This window comes from Equus przewalskii, chromosome 32 (assembly GCF_037783145.1).
Source record: "Equus przewalskii isolate Varuska chromosome 32, EquPr2, whole genome shotgun sequence".
Classification (NCBI taxonomy): Eukaryota; Metazoa; Chordata; class Mammalia; order Perissodactyla; family Equidae; genus Equus; species Equus przewalskii.
The window spans coordinates 10941387-10955056 of record NC_091862.1 but is presented as its reverse complement, the minus strand read 5'-3'; the positions used below and the strand labels follow the sequence as shown (position 1 = coordinate 10955056).

At 39.0% G+C, this 13670-nt stretch overlaps 1 protein-coding gene across 26 annotated transcripts in view; it reads left to right on the top strand.

Moving 5' to 3' along the window:
* Positions 1 to 13670, top strand: part of ARID1B (AT-rich interaction domain 1B) — a 413537-nt gene that overhangs the window by 155763 nt on the left and 244104 nt on the right. The window lies entirely within an intron of this gene.

Here is a 13670-nt window from a genome sequence, read left to right as displayed (position 1 = left end):
TTGTTGTATTACTTTTAAACATCTGAGCATTTGTCATGAATGTTATACACGACATTTGGCATGCGTACCATACCCATTTTTAAGTCACGTGTGGCCTTAGGAAGAAGGTAAGTGATGGCTGCAGGATATAAGTATCTTTGAATCTGATGCATATGTTTTTGAAACCCAAATTTTTACAGCTGTTATTTCTAGGGTGGGAGGTAGGTGATATTTACTGTGGTCATTTTTTTAGAAACATTAGGGTATTTATTGTCTAGTTATTTGGTTTTGGAGGGAATGATAAAGATGACGGAGTCTGTGTTTTATGCTGTAGGCTTTTTTCTTCAGATAATTCACAGCTTGATGAGCATGCAGTATGTGTGTGTGTGTGTGTGTGTGTGTGCATGCACGCGTGTGTGCCTGCACGTCAACAGTTGATAAATGCAACATTTGCTCAATATTTGGAAATTGGCTTGTGGTTTTAGGAAATTTAAATTGACTCATGGGAAGCAGGTGGGCGGCGAGTTCCACTCTTTTTCCACCAGATTTTCAGTGTTTTTGGAGAAGCCCAACTTTGTAGGTTTGGCATTGGCTGGCGAAGTGTACTATTATACTGGTTGGAAAATTTGTTATAAATTAATGCAGATTTTCTGTGTAGCTGTGAGTATAGTTGTCAGTGTACTGCTTTCTGCATTTCCCCTTGAACTTTGACCTCACTCACGAGGCTCTGCGTGGAGTGCATGGTGGACATTCGGCAGACTCTACAGCATGATTAGGCAGGGAATGGAGTGTGGCAGGCCCAGAAACCCAGCTGAAGAGTTCTGCTCTGGGATGGTGTTTTTTAAGTCGATTACTGGAAAAGGGGCTTAAAGTATTTTAGCAAGTGAACCAATATATTCATCAATACTTTCCATTTTCCTGAGTTGTTCTATTTGTATGCATGTATAATGGCTTTCTTTCTTTCTTAATCTGTACCTTGCCTACTTCCCAAGAGGATTTAAGGTTGCTCATAATAAAAATTTTCTTATGAAGCTATTAAAAAAAAAAAGCCCTAATTGGTATTTTCTTTCTGTTTTCATAACTCACAGATAAATAAGATGCTGACTGACTCAATAACATTTCAATAGTCTTTTTTTTTTAGAGAGCCAAATTTCCAGGTTTTATGGTGAGTATATGGCAGTAGCAGTTACTGATAAAGAAGAAACCGTAGATCAGCTGGTACACCCCAACCCCCTGCTCCCGGTCTGTTAAGATGAAAATTGGCTTTATTTAAATGCCTTTTAGTGCACTGTTGCTCTTTCACCAGGCTTTGTTTGTGCAGAAAGTTTCTATACGAGGTTTACAAGTATGTTTTTATTTATGGAAATGCTGCATTGATGTGTTGTACACAAATAAGTTAATTACGCTTTGGGGGAAAGATCTGTTGGTGTTCTGTATGGCTCTAATATTATATATGTTTAGTGTTACTTTTATTAAATATTTCAGTTCTCTAACTTGGCTAAGTTGATACTATAGGTGCCTTGAAACTATATTCATTATCACATCTGAATTTGGTGTTGGGTCTTTTCTAGATTTATCCTACGTTTTTTCCTTTTCAAGTGTCAATGATATAAATTTTGTCTTCTTACTTAAAGACCATTCATCATATTTATAATCTCTTTTTTAATTTGGAACTAAGGAAATTATGGGTCTTATCTGTATATTTGAAAAAATGTGGCATAGTGATTCTAAGGTGTAATTATTGTCTTTATCCATTATATATGTGACTATAAGAAGAAATCTCAAGTAGTTATTTCTTAATTTTTTGTAATATTTTCAGCATTTGTGCTTTTTTTCTTTAGCATATGTTTGTTATACAGTTAGCTTTCCATTACAAGAAATCAAGACGTTTCCAATATGCTTATGCTGGATCAGTAATTTGATCCCTCAGTAAGTTGTGCTCTCACCATTGTTTGAACTGACATTTGTCTGTATTTCTATGTCATTAAATTCTTGGTGATCTTCTTCAGTAGCTAATGCAGTTATATTTTCCAGCTGTCTTAGATCTTCAGATCATCCACATAAAGCAAATGACTGATAAATTAATGCTTGTCCTCTTGTTGTCTCGGGGCCATGACCAGTAATGTTTACTCTTCACTTAATGCACTCAGCCCTAAGCTCAGAACAAATCTTCCTTAATCATGTCCACTTATTTCTATACCTCTTAATCATACAGCTTTCTCCCTCTTGAGATGCATTAGCTGACATACCCTTGGTGTTACCATTATTAACAACTCTTAGCATATAGCATGTGATATAAAAATTAGCTTGAGAAACTCTATCTGCTTAGAATATTGTCACTTAAAATTTGAGCATATTCTGTAGTTTTTTCTACCTCAACTGTTGATATGAAATGAAGCCAGCATTTAAGCAAAATGCACAGTGGAAGGTCTAAAAATTACTGTATCTTATTAACTCCTTTATTTTATAAACGTTGAGTATATCTCAATTTATATTCTAAAATAACTCCCAAGATAGGATTTAGTACACTTTTTTTGAGTCTTTTGTTCCATTTCCATCTCTTGTGGCATTTACTATTCATCCTTTTATTGCTAGCCTTTTTTATAGTTGTCTTGGCCCCCCATTAGACTAGGATCTTTTCAGAGTATTTATTGTATTGTATTCAGTAAGTATTTTCCTAATAGAATTTATGTAAAAACTTTTAAACACAGTTTTCTCTCAGTTTCAGAATTTTCTTTTAATTACTTAAGGGATCTTTTCCAAGGTATTGAACTGAGCTCAGGAGAGCCTGTGTTCCCCACCTGCTACTGATACAAAGGCTTATCTGGGTGTAATATCTGTATTGGTGGGGCGGTTTTATTCTTAAAACCATTTTCTTTTATTATAAAATGGCGTTTGAGTTTTACCTTGATAACCTTCAGCTTCAAGAGAACAGGTGGGCACCTTGGATAATTAAGCTAAAAGTAGCAAGAAGACATTCCTTTCTTGGTAATATATATTTTATTTATAAAAAGAAATAAATTGACAGAAACAGTAATCATAATTTCAGTAAATATAGTACAAATATGTTGTTAAAATATGTTGTTAATAAAATATTTATAAAATCGTATAAAAGGACATTAAAATGTAGTTTTATTTTCTTCCTCGTTCTGAGCAAAGAGTGCTTTCTTCTCCAGGGATCTGGAGAGTTGTCCGTATTCCTCAGTTTAGAAATGACTGACCCGTTTTTACTCTTGAGAGAGGCCTGCCACCAGTTGGCATTGCAGATAGCAGGTCCATTATTCTGTTTACCTAAGACACAGAATACGATCAGTCATATTCTAATAGCCTTTAAGAAGGCCCATCAGGTCGTTAAAAACCTCTTTCTGACCCTTTCTTCCTTAAATAGGAAATACCTAAAGAGGTTGACCTGAAAAGGGCTTGATCTTCAGAGTTTAGTAAAAAAACTCTATATGTCATGTGGAATAGGGCTTATGGCACTTTTGTTGAGTTTGCAGTTAGAAGGAAATATTGAGGTTTAGATAAAACATGTTTTTTGGCCCTTTGTGAAAGGAAGGAGGTAGTCAATGCTGGTGATTCTTTGAAATAGAGGGTGTTAAACAGGATATTGGGAGCCTGAAAGAGAATGGTTGGAAAACTCTATTACCAAGAGTATTCTTTGGGGGTTAGCTATTAGCAACAGAGCGCATACAATGATCTCTCTTTCCTCAAAAAGAATGCTCTGTATGTGTGTTTTTGTTTTTGTAATCTTTAATGATACTTATATCGGCTAGGGATAAAAGGTCATGTACTTTGGAAGCATATATGGATATTGACAATGTGTGAATAGGGGCATTTTAAGTGTGTAGATTTGATCATATGGTTCTGTGAACGACTAGAAACTGTTGGACAAAGCTGGGTGAACCGTTTCTTAATTGTTTTGTCTTTACCGAGTTCTCAACCCAACTAGAAATATAAATTGTTAACATGATCTTAACCTGTTAGTTGGCAGATTTTTGCAAAAGTTAAGATCTACCAGGTGTACGGCTGCTGAGTGAACTCTTCCTTCACTTGTTTATCTGTATCTTGAACTTGATTTCAATAGTTGTCATTAAAAGCTTAAGAATGTAGCTGTCTTCCCTTGATTGATCCTTCTCAAATCATTCTGAACATTTAAAAAAATTACAAGTTAATAAAAGAGAAATCTAATCTGTTGTCACCTTACTTCAGTGTTCAATCATTGGCCATCGCTGTGTGCAGCTGAAGACATCAGCTGTTTGTTAGCAGTGCTCTCTCAATCTTATTAGACTGTGCTGAGGTTTGGAGTTATGGAAGTCCTAAAAAGTGAGCACCCCGTGAGACAGCAGGAAGTTCTCTGAAGGATGGCGCCTTGTCAGGCAGAGCATCTCCAGATACAGTTACCCACTGGCAGAATTTTGAAATTGAAGGTATAGACACATTTTGCTATCTTTGACGAGTTTTAAAGGAACACGCAATACTTCCATTTCTTACCTAGGATTTACCATATTCTCAAATGTAATTTTCGTCACTGGTCCATTCTGTATGGAGACGTCAGTGTTTCTGGATTAAGGATGAGAGAAACCTGTGAAGACCTTTCTTGAAAGTCCTAATTTAGGAAAACTCACAGTGACTCTGACAAATGTCTATTTTCCAAGACAGATTATTTCTTTAAGATATGATGGTCTCTAATTGTATCCTCTGGAGTGTTTTTGTGATATTGGTAGTCATTTTGAAAATAGAGGATAACACATGAACTTGAACAAGGTAAGAAGTAGTAGGAAGTGGGAAGTTCTGTTTCTCCCTCTTTGAAAACAATCTTCCACTTAAATATTTGTTCTGTAAATGAATATTCAATAAAACCTCACCAGTTTGGATTTCTTCCAGGTAAAAGCAGGCTAAATATATGGGAAGTTTGAATAAATTAATATTTAAAAAGAACTATAGTTTGCTTTTAAATAACTCAAATGTTTGCGTGCAAAGTGTTGCTAAATTCAGTCCTGTTGAAATAAATGGACAATTCTAAATTTATTGTAGCAGAGATGTTTGCTTAGTGGCAGTGTGTTATTTTTAAAAATTCATTTACTTTTGAAAAACACATTTTAACTAAGCATATCCTCTGCAAACTTTTTCACATCATATTCTGAAGATTTCCATTTAGAATACGGGGGAAATGAATTTCAACCCATTTTATGGGACTGTCAATTCCAAAAAAATTAATGAAGGGGTGCTATAAAAAATAGACACTAGATAAAATTGGAGATGAAGAGAGGCTGAGACGTAACTGATTTGCAGGATATTGATTTTGATAGCAGAAGGATAACTATGATCTGTAGTTGATAAATGAGGCTCATTAAGTAAAGCATGATAAATGCAGATATTCCTGGCTAACAGAAAAGTCAGCATACACGTTTCGCCATAACAAATGGACTGGAAGGTTTTGACCCAGCCTGTGGGCTCTTCACATGACCTGTGTGCCGCCATGGATCCTTCTCTGTGGCCCCACAGGCTGGGCTGCACGCCCCTCCCAGGTCTGTCTGCAGATAGCCGGAGAGGCACACCTGGATGTAAGCGTCTCTGAGCGGAGTGGCTGTCTCTGCGCACACAGGGGAGAGCAGAGCCTGGGCTTTTAGTATAAACCACAAAAACCAGTGTGTGAGAGCGTGTGGGCACGGGGCTCGGGCAGGAGAGTTCGTCAGCAGTGTAACTCCTTCACTTCTTCATCTGAATTTTTTATGCCAGAACAAAAAAAACCAGCTGGTGTTCGGAGGTACCTTTTCTCCTTCTCACCTGCTGTTTCTGGTGCGACAAATGGCTGTTCTTGGCAAGTTGAGCTGGAGAGCCTCCTTCCTGCCTTCTCCAGAGTGCTCCTCCTGTGCCCTGGAGTCTGGAGAGGCCCGTGGGCTTCCTCCAGATTCTGCAGCCACGGCCAGTGTAAGGCTTGAATGCATTTACTTTATATTATCCGAGTTAGGTGGGAAATAGAGTTGAATGTACACATTTCCATTTTGTAGGTACCTGAAGACACATCTGTTCTACATAACAGGTATATAACCAGCAGGAGCTCATAGTAGCATTTAGGACCTGGTTAATTGCTTTTATTTTTCTTTTGGACTGGAAGTAACTATTTTGAATATTAACTGTCAGTTTAGGAGAGGAAAAATATACGTAGAGAAGGTTCTTGCCTGAGAGCACAATTTACTATTCTTCCCTCACAATGTGGGATTCGGGAGGTGTCTCCCTCTTTCTCATCTTTTTCTTTTGCCTCCTCTAAATTGTTGTAAAATAACTGAATGGTCTTGTTTTCCTTTGTTTGGGTCAAGAAATTTTAGCTGAAAATTGTTACTGTGTGAAAGAAGATTATTGACTCAACAAGCCTTCAATTTTCCGTGAATAACTCTCTCAGCCCCTAGCTTCGGGACCATGCCGTGCATGCATTCTCTTTTCAAATACAGACTGTCATTTAAAACAGGCAGTTTGATGCCCCACTGAACTTTGTTTAAGCCTGGAATAAAAGAGGGAAAAAAGGCTTTAAGCCACAAAAAAGTGACTAAGCTTTCTCAACCACTTTTCTTCATAATGCACTCCATGTTTTAAAAAAAGCTTCCAGGTAACTATTGTTGTCTCTTTCCACAGGACCTAAATTTTATCCAGTGTTAGATGGTGACATGTGTGTCTTTTCCCCTTATTATCGGGATATCATCTGAATTTTTTTAAGTGTTCACAGTAGCGTGCATTTGCGGTGGAATCTGTGTGTATGTGCTTGTGTGTATTGTCCATGTTCAATGCATGTGAGAACATTCATTCTAAAATTAAACACATAGTTCTTAGCATTCACTTATTGATTGCTGATTTTCTGGAGTTCTCTTGATTTAGATAGTACCTGAGTATTAGACGGGAATGATATAAATATTTAACTGTAATAGTATTTACTGTCAGATCGTTATAAAAATGAGTAGTTCAAAGTAGTTTCTATCACTGGCCCTTTTTTTCCCTCTTCACAAAATCGAAAATGAACAGCTTATAATGACTCGTACGGAAGGAACGATGACTCTGTTTGGATAAAATAACCTGTGTGACCTGGAGCCCTGTTCTGACGATGCTGCTGAATGGCAGACGAGGCCTGCGTGTCGGCTGAGGTTCTGGTCTCGAGCAATTCAGGGCACTCTCAGGACCTTCGTCTCCTTCTCTGAAAAGTGGATGTTAGTGATAGCCATCTCAGAGCATGTTCCAACTCCTAAACTCTGCGCTAAGGGCCTTCTTGGTCAGTATATAAGAAAAGGCACTGATAAAAATGAGCTCTTTGCTTTCAGGAGGAAGTTCCGTGAGAGAATGCAGCCACCTGAAATCTTCAGTAATGGCTCATGGATGCTCTTGGTGGGCTGTCTCTCTCTCATTCTTGGGTGCCGCTTGCTTTTGAACATTCTTAGGTTTTGGGGTTGCCTAACTGAGTACATGGCCTTATAATGCAGACCGTGGAAGAGCCATGGGCCTTCTTCGAGACTCAGTCTCTGTCTCGAACATCTTGGAGATTGCAGAGCTCCCCCCGCCCCATGGGATCTGTTTGAGAGGCTGGTGTGTTTGAGTATAGGGGAGTTTAGAGAGAAGGAAAGTGCGTGTGAGCAGTGGAGAAGCACAAACGCCAGGTGTCTCTATGACCGCCTGGTAATGTGGGAGGTGGAAAAGACAGACGAACAGATAAGGAAGCTGCAGGACAGCGAAATCTTTCCTTTGTAATACGAAGTCCGATGCCTTTTCCATTGGACCAACAGATCCCAGTGCAGACAGTTTTCTGAACCAAGATGATCAGGCAGCAGTCGATTTTAACCTCATGCTGATAAAAGGAAGGCCCGATGGTCTCCACTTGAGGTCTCCACTCGCTTCTAACACTCCAGGTGTGCATTTGTGTACTGTAAAGTCACTGTTTTCTAAACTGAGATTTACCACGAGTGGAAGTATTAGCAACCCAGGGACACGAACTCCACCATTTGTTTTTAATGAACCCAAGCCGGTTTCATGGATAATGTCCCCTGCGTTTCTACACTGTATGTGTGTGTTTAAAGGCTTTGGAGCTCACTGATTGGTTTGGGTAGAGTGGTATGCCACAAGTCTTACTCGTTATTCTACTCCTCTGTCTGTCAAAACACAAGATGGTGTGCGTTGTGGCCGTGGCCTAAGCCACCCCTGGATCACAGGGAGATGCCTGAATGAGTGAGCCTGGTGGCCAGCGGGTGACGGGACAGCACCGCAGGCAGCATCATGCTGCCATCTGAAACTTATGCCCCGATAGCGATGCTCTTTCTTCTTTTCCAGAATCTTCTGGTGTAAGTAGGGATCTTCATTAGTGCTTATTTTTCCCGTCAGCGTGGGTGGTTGAGTGCAGAGAGCCAGTTAACTCCTTTTGAAGACCCTAAAAATGTGTGGTTGGTCTTTTGTAATTATTTGTATCTGGAGAAAATTTGGCTTCAAAATAATAATATATTTATTGTATATAATAATTTATTGGAAACCATTTTAAAAAGTCTTGTTATATTAATGAAAATTTCGCTTAATTAACACTGGAAACTACTAGTAAAAGAGGAATAAATATACCCAGAGTAGGGGTTTTAGTGAATATTCTAGGTTTCAGGTGCATGAACTTTAAAAGACAGGACTTCTTGACATCTGTTTTGCCTGCTCAAAGCCAGATCCAGCCCATTCTTCTACTTTTGAAAGTCTGGGACTTTTGGGTTTCCAAGATGAGTGAATTGTGCCATGCCTTTTGTTTATGCCACGCTTTCATTCTCAAAATGCCTCTGTTAGCACTGGAGGCAGAGATGACTTCAGAGGCTGTTGAGTTATCTCACTAATGACGTTGAGTCAGATTATTAAAAAGCGATGGCAGTGAGAATGCAGAGGAAGAAAATTATGGGAGCAAAGGGAGGGGTGAATGATGATGCCGTGAAGGTGTTTAAGCTGAGTGACCAGCAGGTAGGGTGGTGGTGGTGTGGTGGTGGGAGCTGGTTTAGGGAGAAAAGAATACCCAGGGATTTTATGAGATTCAAAAGCAAGTCCTGAATAACTTTGCTTGAATTCTAAAACTCGTAAAAGAGAGCAATGCATCTTTGGTACTAAAGCGTTATTATTTCTATAGTGGTGTAAAACAGTGTCATAAATAGAAATTGATGTTGAAAGAATGATAGTATTGGCTATAACTTTACATTTCATTTAAATTCTGGGAGATGGCGTGAAGACTGCTGTAGCAGAGTTTGTATAAACGGCTCGGCAGATTGTGCCCGAGTCTTCCTAACTCTGACTTGGAGTAAGACAAGCGTGCAGTCTCGAGAAATAAATGAAACCATGTATAGATCCATTGGGATTCAGGGCTGGTCTCGTTGTCCTTGCTTTCAGGACTGTGCAGTAAGTTCACATCCTGATGTGTCCCTTTCCTTGGGGAGGGACAAGCCATTTTATATTGCTTTGTTTGGTTTACTTTTGAATGATTGAGACTTTGTTCTCGTTGCACCGATTCATTCTGGAGGAACATTCCTTAGTTCAATTTATCTCATTATAATTCCTCCTTCTCTGAAACTTATTTTGAATGTATGTGTTTGTGGGCCTAGTGTACAAATTTACTGTCTTTGCTTGTTTGCTTTTTTCTTTTTGGGGGTATGTGACTGTGGGAGGGGGTGGGGAACCTGGGTTCAACCTGCTATTTTTGAAGGGTTTCTCTTTTATTTTGGAGAAATGATTTATCCCTTTGAGCACAATGAGTTTCTGTGATACATTTGAATTCTGGCAGAGGAAGTGGGGTCTCAGAGATTACTGTGAATTCTAAAGGGATGTTCTCTCCTGTTTTTTTAATCAAGCCCCTCCCCACTTTTTCCTTCGATTGTTTTAAGCGCTGTCATTTCATTTCCTACATGAAGAGCAAAGCTTTAGTATTAATGAGTTCTTAAAATGTGTGTATTTTTACATGTTTAATATGATTCTGATTTTTTTGAAAGTCTAATTCCAAGATGTGAAAATGGAGACTCAAAAAAGGCAAGGGGGGCCAGCCCTGTGGCCTAGTGATTAAGTTTGGCACGCTCTGCTTTGGTCGCCCAGATTCAGATCCTGGGCGAGGACCTACACCACTCATCAGCAGCTATGCTGTGGTGGTGACCCACATGCAAAATAGAGGAGGACTGGCACAGATGTTAGCTCAGGATGAATCTTCCTCAGAAAAAAAAAGAAAAAAAAAAGGCAGGTAACTGGCTTCAAAGTTCAACAGTAGTGGAGTTAATCAGTATGCAGCCCAGTCAATGACAGCAGTGGCTGCATGCACCTTTCCTGGACACGCCTCAGTGTGCTCACAGACTTTAGTTGTCGATCCTAAGACTGGCTCTCCTTTCAAATAAAACTGTTTTGCCAATTTTGATTAAAATCATGAGTGTCCTTGAATAGGTTTGAATATGTTCAAATTTCCCCAAGTGCTTTTGCTTTTTGTAGTTACTGCATTTATGCTTTTCCTTTGCCAGCATGCTTATATGTTGACATCTTCAATTAAGGGTTGAGATTTCACCGTACACAGAAAAATGCAATTACATTTAACAATCATTTATTGATTACTCCTGTGTTTAGCATTTTATATTAGATGTAGGAAGAAAATAAAAATTTGAATTATTTCACTAACTCATTAGTGTTTATTCTTTCCTCTACCACATTCAGCAATAAGAAATCAATAAGAAAAACAAACCTATATCCAGGATGCCTGTTATTTAAAATACTTCAACATATTTTCTCATTTTTTTCTTCAGAGAACCATCAATAGAATCTGCAGAATTCATACTTTCAGCATATGTAATTTCACAGAAATGTTTTGCCATTTTGTGGAAGTCTTGAATATTTGAAAGCATGAGAGCAGTGACGGCTATATCAAAATTAGTTAGCCTTTTATACGAGACATTTAAGTGGCATTTAATCGTGTGTCATCAGCCTGCTGGTTTTAGGGGAAGGAGAACACGGCTTTCGGCTTTCCGGCACTTTTGTGAACGCTTGGCCCAGCAGAGCAACAATGATGCTGGCTTTCTTGAGTGTCTTCAAGAGGGATTTTATTGTTTTCACTTCTTTTTCCTGCTTTCATTTGTCCTTTCTATTTTTATAGAGATGAATGAAAACAAGATATTAAAGTTTTAACCATCTTTGCTATAATTCTGGCCGTTTTTTTGGCTATCACATTTTGAAAAGTGCATCTAAATACTCACGTTGTGGTCAACAAAGCACGTACACACGCACTGTCAATTTATTTTTGTGGTCCAGATACTTCACTTCTCCCCCTTTGCGTTGCATGAGATAGAACGTGTGTAGCACTGGCCACATACAAAAGTGCTCAATAAGTGTCGGTTTCTTACATTTTGTTTGCCCTTCTCTTTTGGAATTGCATTTAGCTGCCAGGGCCTCTTAGGGTTGCTCGTCCACCGAGCTTTGCTTGGATCCAGCTTTCCTTTCCTTGGATGACGGGAACTGGAGCAGAGATATTTAGAGTCACGGTGATTGTGGCAGCTGGCTCTTGGCTAAAACTTTATCTCATTGACTCCTCTTGTGTTGCTCCATTGTGGAACTCCACCCAGTACTGTGGACCTCTTTTGGCTGAATATGTTGGTTTGAATACCACTGGGATTCTTCTGCAGTCATTTTGATTGGGTATTCTTTTTTTTTTCTTTTCTTCTCTCTCTCTCTCTCTCTCTTTTTTTTTTTTTTTTTTGCTGAGGAAGATTGGCCCTGAGCTACCATCTTTGCCAGTCTTTCTCTTTTTTGTATGTGGATTGCTGCCACAGCATGGCCACCAACAAGTTGTGTAGGTCTGTACCCAGGAACGGAACCTGGGCTGCCGAAGGGGAGAGCACTGAACTTAACCACTAGGCCACGGGGCTGGCCCCCATTGATTGTATGTCCTTCATTTTTGTTTACCACATAACAGAAGAACACGAATATGAGAAAACATTAATGTACCTTGTAATTTAAAACAATTTTCCCAATATTGTGCTGCCATTTTTGGTTTAAGTACCACAGGCTAAATTATCGAGAGAGAGGTGGAGATGAAGAGGCAAAATCCTCTAGGGTTCGTCTCATAGGTAACTAGTTAAGAAAAATTACAGACGTGTAGTTTAGACAGCTGAGATATATCGATAATTCAAAAGTGTAATGTTGGTCACTCGTTTTATACTAAGCGTCAGAGCTGTGTAGTTAACTCTTGGCGGCAGAGATCCGAGTTTCTTTTTCCCTTGCTCTTTCCAACTTGTGGTATTATCAGTAAGTAGTAAAATCACCTAAAAGGAGACAGAGAAAGGAAAAAGAAGGCATCAGCAAAGGCACGGATAGAAATCTACTTTGCTTGCAGTAAAGCCTGCTTTGGATAAACTCCTGAGATTTCACAAAGGGTTTTCAGATTTCTGACACAGATAACTGTGTGAACCATCATATTTGTCCAGGAAAGACCAGCCATGACTGATCCCACATCCTTAGTGGGAGACTGAGGGTGTTGAGTCAGGTAAAATAACTAAGATACCCTTTCAAGTCAAGTCCATGCACACACACACACAATATAGAGCAGGAGCAAGGGGGCGCCATGCCTAGATAGTTACATTTAGGTAGGAGATACACCTTTTGGAATTCTGCCTTTTTCCATCCCGGTTGATTAGCTGACGTTAAGGGACTGTGTTGTGAGTCAGGGGGTGTTTTGCGGAGGAACCTGGGGAGCAGCTTGTCCTGGTTTTCGGTGTTGTTCTTCTAGAGAGTTGTACTGACTGATGTTTCAACCGTACATCCCAAACAGGGAACTTCCAAAGCGGTTACCAATAAGTCACCTGTATTTAGCCACCCATGGGAGCTAGCGACAAGGGACCTGGACAAATTCTAGAGGACACGAACACGACTTTACAGTTGTAAATAGATTAGACATTTTACTTTTCCCAACATTTTTATTGACTCTCCTGTCACAGCCTTTGTGTATTATACTGACAGTCACCAGTTTTCCTTTCGAATTTACCTACAAACCTAGTTTTTCATTAAAATGATAAAAATATATAGAGTTCAATGTAATTAATGCATTTTTTAGCCTCCCTGACTGAATTTTTTGTATTGTGGCATCCTAATAGAAATTATGACCCAGGTGCTGTGTAACTGAATGACCAACATTGAAGAATGTAGATTTCTTCATCTATAAAAATGTTTACCAAAGGCCTTGGATGGGGTATTCTCCTTTCAACGTGTGTCCCTGTGAATTATAAATAAATTTGTTTGTTTTTAAATATACTAGAGGCCACTTTTAACTGAAAGAGTCCTGCTGTGACAGAGCGTTTTCCTTTCCTATGATGTTTTTATATAGAATTTATAACTCGTGTGCTTCTAAAAAGGACTTGAGCTGACCTACAGTAACGTATTTGTATAAATGGAGACAACTCCAAGTGGAATACAGATCTTTAAAAAGTGCCTTAAAAGGGGCGAAGCAACCAAACGTGGTAACGCAGGGCCGTGAATAACTATGAAATTTAAGGCTGCATTCCTGACTGCCAAGGTGGAGGGGAAAAATTGAGGTTACATAATTATTAACATAAAGTGAAAACCGTCATTTCTCGAGGAAGGAATATCACTTTTCTTCTATTATTCTGTAAAAGGAAATATTCTGTAAAGGAACATATACTCCATTGGAAATAATGAATAGTGATGCCAAA